At 45.6% G+C, this 6,000-nt stretch overlaps 1 protein-coding gene across 1 annotated transcript in view; it reads left to right on the top strand.

Annotated features, from left to right (window-relative positions):
- The first annotated feature begins 2,028 nt into the window (after positions 1 to 2,028).
- The window catches only part of LOC106746572 (guanylate cyclase 32E-like), a 97,254-nt gene continuing 93,282 nt past the window's right edge, over positions 2,029 to 6,000 (top strand). The window contains exon 1 of the mRNA XM_014623304.1: positions 2,029 to 2,720. The gene's annotated coding sequence lies outside the window, so the exon portion shown is untranslated. The remainder of the gene's footprint in view (positions 2,721 to 6,000) is intronic.

Genomic DNA, 6,000 nt, shown 5'->3' with positions numbered 1-6,000 from the left:
CTGACGTGTTCGAATTCGCGCGACTGCCCACGTGTTGCGCGGAGGCTATATTCGTGCAAATTTAATTGACCTATGAGAAATTGGATTCCACACTCACACACCGTTCCGGAGGTATCCGGAATAAAGTGTGATCTGGTATTTAAAAAGATCCGAGAAAATGTAAAGAATTCCAGAAGGAAAGGAAGGAATTATTCCCTGCGACATCAATCAAGGCTCACCTTTGGCTTAGGCTTGTAAAAAAAGGGCGAATTTTAAAGGAAGGAAAGTTTTGTTAACAAATGTTACGAGAGATTGATTAATTCTAACTGCGCACGCCGTGTTTTACGTGAGCCATCGTAAGGAGATGCGTTAAGAAGAGATGTACACATTTAGTTCCCAAGAATAATGACTAATGACGTCGCGGTTAATTTCTTCCTCATACCGACCATGAAATTTTCCAGAATTACTCGTGAAATCGCATTAACGTTAATTAGTGATCATCTCACGCATCCCAGCGTATCTCAGCGCTCACAGACTAAATCTAAGAACGTCGCATCTTCAATTCTACAGCATACCGTCATAATACATTGAACAAGAAAATTCTCATTTCTAAATTGTCTCATAGGAGCTATAATCGTTCAGTCATTCTCAATTAGTGTAATTTTATTAATAGCTGTAAAACATACACACTAAAGGAGGAAGTAGTATCATTGTTCTTGTAGGTATTACGGCTTCCTTAATATTTCTGCTATGAAGTAACAAATTCTAGCGATTACTTATGGAGTCATTTGCTTAATAGCCCGTCCCCATTATCCAATGGCGATAATATGCCAATGCACAATGATCTGATATTATCATAGCGTATTTTTACTTTCGAGCATTTCGAAAATAAACGAACAAAAGTGAACGCTTTCAATGTATTTTTAGTATTTAAATAACATATACTTCTTCACTCTTCTTAAACTCGGCTGTATATACGTACACTTAAATATTTTATTTGTTATTTAATATATTATTTCGTTATATACACTTCGAGATATGCAAAGTCGTTTTTTTTATATCAAAGTAGTTATATGATAAGTCAATAATTATGATAAGTCAATAATTCAAATTAAGTTTAAAAGTCTATTCGTTTTGGAGAAATTGTCCTTTTGACAGTTTGTATCTACATTTCGGCAAGCAAGTCAGCAACTACATTAAAAATTTACGATATTCCTTGTAAGAACTTATTTTGAATAATTTGTATAAAAACACTTTGCTTTAAACAAAACCAATTTTTTAAACCTATTTTAATAGTAGGCCACATTACCACTTCTGTTGGGTGATTGATTCTCTTCAATCAATTATAGTGCCGTCATATTTTACAAATAACGTTCTAAATAATAATTTTTCCATAACTTTGAGTCTAAAACCGATTGAACGACGCTTTGATGAATGTAATCGTTAAATTTCCAATTTAAGATGTTAATTATTAACAATGTTATGGTACAAAATGTAAACTGGGGACTATAATACTAGCTTCTCCTCTATTAAATAGTTTCATTATCTTTGCAAGGTTTCGTAAATGTAAGTTGTAAAATCGGACCAAACAAAATTAGAATGATGCCACTCAAAACTTGAAATTGATTCAATCGATATGTGACTGACGCGTCCGCAATACAAAAAATATATGGATTCAAGTTTAAATAACATTATAAATATTTCAGTCCTGGAACATTCCTTTCCTGCTCGAAGCGGCTTCGTGGCGTAAACAAATTTGCAACGTTTAAACGCCTCTCATCTCACAGTACAATACCAAATCCTTCGGTCAGATCTTTTTCCGCCGTGAAGCTGCGGAATAAACGCGTCGGTCCCGTCAGTAATATCGTCGCGACTGAGCCGACGGGTCAGCGCTGCGCATCGTTTCAAAGGGATCGCGATCGATCGCGATCGATAGATCGTTCCTCGGCGAGTCGATCGAGGCCGATTCGAGCACCGCCACGGTGGCGCCTCCTGCGGGTCGAGTGCCGGCACTAGGCCTCAGCGGGATCATGTGTTCACTCAGTATGTTGCGGTCTTTGCTTACGCGCGGTCGCTCGTACGAGAGTAGCGAGCGAGTGTAAGAACAGCGAACGACGTGAAGTACGCCGAGAGTACGCGAAGTACGCGAGGAAGGAAGCGACGACGACGGTTACGTCGGCCACCCGCCATCAACGTTTGCACTTTCGGGTTCGCGCGAGCTCTCTCTCCTCTCCTACCCCGCTTTGTGTTTCTCGCCGCGCCGAAACGCAGCAGCCGCTCGCGCCCAAGTGCCTCGCTATTTCGAAAGTCTCTCGCGCACTCGGAAAACGGGGGAGCAGTACGCAAATACACACGTACAATCGCACACAGTACCCCCCTCTCTTTTGCTCCCCCCGCGCGAATAGTGGTGCGTCTACGTCGCGCCAGTACGGGCGTCCTTCCGCGTTCCCCGCGCGCGCGCCCCTACGGATTAACGGCTTAGTGGAGTGATTTCGTTTACCTCGGATCGTTCCGCCGAAGGACCCGGCGCGGGCTCGTTTCTCGCGAACTGTGCGCGGCTTCGGTGGTGTGATCCCCCCGGCCCCACGGCGAGGGAAGTCGGTGCGGAGAGCCTGCTCGCCGGAGTTCCTCGACTTTCCGCCATCAGTCAACGAGAGAATCTCACGCGGGGATGTCGAGGTAGCCCCCCCATCCATCCGCAGGACTGGGATTACCATGCTGGACACGGCCACGAGTCGCAGGTAAGGGAACATGCGCCGGAGGATCCTTTGCTCGCGCGTCCCCTCCCCTCCCTCTTGTCGTCGCTGTTCGCGACTTATTCTCTTTCTTCCCCTCTCTCTTGCCATCCATCTCTATCTCCGTCTCGCACTCTGCTTCTTCGCTTCTCGTATCGCGTCGTTTCTCTCTCTCTCTCTCGGTAGGTCGCGTCGCTCGCACTAGCGCGGGCCGGCGCGCGAAGAACAAGCGCGATATACACACGAAAGAGCGTTCTCCGCACGCGGCCGATTGGACGAACGCCAGTCGGCCGAGGCGGAAATCCCTCCGAGAAATATTCCCGCGAGTGTCGGACAGATTTTCGAACGTCGGACGGACACTCGGAGCTCGTTCCGCTCGGCGCGAGGGAGCGCGAGGGATATTCGGCGGTACATCCGATAAGCGGCGACTGATCACGACGATCGCGTCCCGGCGGCAGGAGCGGTCTTTTTCCCACGAACGAAATACTCGCGCTCGATAGCGGTTTTTCGACCCGCTTCGTAGGCACGGACAGGCGATAAATAAACCGTTCCTACTTCACCATCGGACGAACGCAGCCGGCTCGTTATCTTATCGTGCAGAAGTCATTAAAGTCGTGACTTCAATTTTCCGTGGAGTTGAAACGGGAAAGAGAAATATCGAAGTCTTTCGGAGAAGTGTTCTTGCGCGGGCCAGTTTTCGTACTCACGCGCACGCGCGTTCAGACCGTTGGCGCCCGTGTCCGGAGAGTTGTTCTCTATCCGATGTTAAGCTCACATTCCATATTGTCGTCAACGGGCTGCAGCACACATGTACACACACACACATCCAGCGTTGGAAAAAAATATTAGCACACACTGACGTCTCGCGTTTATTCTGTATTCATCAGTTTTTTCGCAAAGATACGAAGATTGCGATAAATGCCGGGTCAAAGATCCGCAATATTTACATATGCATCGGCAATTTTTTTCTACGAGATTTTAGTGGTACCTTTCACGGGAGAAAAAAAAAGCGATCAATTTATGACTTGATTTTTTTTTATTCACATAAAATATAGTCAATATCCACGTGCTAAATGACTTAGTGCGGTAACTTTTTAGCACGCTGAATTTAATAGAAGATTGATATATTGAAAAATAACGCAAATATGATCAAAATTAAGAGAAATATTGTCAAAAATTAACGCGATATATAACACTTTAATATTATTTGGAAGCAATTGTAAATTAGCGGGTACGATGTGTTTTTTTTTTTTTTTACTATGTAAGAGGTATCTGGCTGCCTGCTTGCAAAAATTAGGTATCGGGAACGCGGTCGACGTTCTCGATCGAATGCTATCTCATTGCTCAATCGAGTTGCTGACTATTTTTACGATTAACGCGCGACCGATATTTTTCGAACGGATTGGCGCGAGCATTTCGGACGGGAATGGAATCACGTAATCATAACATGCAATGCGTGAGCCACCATGCTTCGCGGTACTTGGCACAAAATGACACCCGTCCCGCGTCGCCGCGCGAGGAACACGTTGCTTTCCTCGCGTTATTTCGAGGCGCAGCGTCGCCACAGTCTTTGTTGTTCGCCGCGACCGCGGGCGCTCGGTTCGCGGGAAATCGATTTTTCTTAGAACCTCGCACGTGGTTCGCACGGCGGCACATACGGTTACACAGCCGATCTCTCTGAGTCAGCCTCATTTCTTCGCGAGGGGAGAGACGGCGGAGAAACGCGACGGAACTTCATTAACATCCGGTACTTCTAATGTTGCATCGCGCGCGCGCGCGCGGGATTGTCACCGGCGAAACGACCGCGCATAAATTCCATCGTGTACCTCGATAAATTCCGTTGTGTGCTCGTGTGTGTACACGCGGACGCCGAAAAAGAGGAAAAAAAAGGGTCCAGCGAGCGGTGGTGCCGAGCGTCTCGTTCGAAAACAAACTCATTAATACGCGCCGCGCGATAAACCTCGCGTATTGTGCCCGGCCGTTATTTACACCCGACTGTGATTATGAACGCGCGTCTTGTTCGTCTCCCCCGTTTTCGCTCGTCGTCTTCGTCATTCACGTGGGATCACTAGGGACGACTTTATGCTTCGTTAGGACGGCGACTCGGGGCGAGGGGCCTGAGAAACACACACATACGATACGTCCCGTGTTAATGACTCAATTTTCGCCAAAATCCGCCAACAGCGGCACGCATTGTGAACGCTCCGACATTTCGTTCTCACGGATTAAGTCTGGAAATTCAAATTCCGCATTAGCACCCGCCGCGCAACAAAGAAATACACGAGAACCCTCGCATGCGACTGGCGGTCTATCCCGTGTGGTTCTAAGGGTATACCTGAAAACATAACGAGAATTACAAAAGTGAATTCTCGTTTGATTAGGTAACTTTTACCATGATGAAAATGCGGTATATCTCATGATGCAGTGGTTCGACGAGTAATCTCGTGTCGAATGTTATCGTGGGGACATCGTATTCTCACTTTGCGCGCGTATTTATTTATATGAGCTGAAAAATACGACAAATGTAGCGCTGCTATCTATGTAATGTCGCTTAAGTCACCTTTTGTCACTTTTTCTTAACAAGTTATTAGAAAATTCACTATCGCCCCCAAAATGGCTCGTTGTAATCACTTTTTTCCTAAATTATCATTAAATTTCTAAAATATAGGCTTCCTATATATGTTTTTGCTGCCGTCTCTCCTAAAAAAACTGCTCTAAACGCGTATTTTTATCGCTCAAATCCTCGGTCTTTTCTTATTATGAACTTTCAAACCGTATTATGAAAGGAATTTTCGCTATTAAGTTATTCAAAAATAAACCTGGGGAGGTAAGAATAAGTGTTACTTTTTTTTTTTGCTTAAATGACCTTAATTACTCCCAGAATTTGTCAAATAATATCACTTTTGGTTATTATTTCGATGTTCAAGAGGTTACATTTTCACCTGTTTCGCCAAGAAGCAGTCACTACTTCACTTTCTTTGTTCCGATAACGGAATGGCAGTGCTGAGCAGGTGAGAAAAGTCGACGAAAATACAAAATACACAATCGACCCTGTGTACCAGTGTATGTTCTCTACGGCTTGGACGGGACGAAAACTCCGGGAGAACAGCGGGAACACGCGGCGTCGAGGAAATCAATTTCGCGCTCGCGACGTGGATCAAAGGTTGTCACGATAAACGTTCTCCGCCAACCGCGCCGGTTAGACAATAGTTTTCTGTTGCATACTATTTCAGGATTGTTCGGCGGGAGGGGAAGGAGCGACGGCGAGGCGGGTGATCAGACCGCG

Source organism: Dinoponera quadriceps, unplaced genomic scaffold, assembly GCF_001313825.1.
Source record: "Dinoponera quadriceps isolate SergipeBrazil2010 unplaced genomic scaffold, ASM131382v1 scaffold1573, whole genome shotgun sequence".
NCBI classification, from domain to species: Eukaryota; Metazoa; Arthropoda; class Insecta; order Hymenoptera; family Formicidae; genus Dinoponera; species Dinoponera quadriceps.
The sequence above is the reverse complement of the archived record's forward strand: the minus strand, read 5'-3'. Positions and strand labels throughout refer to the sequence as shown.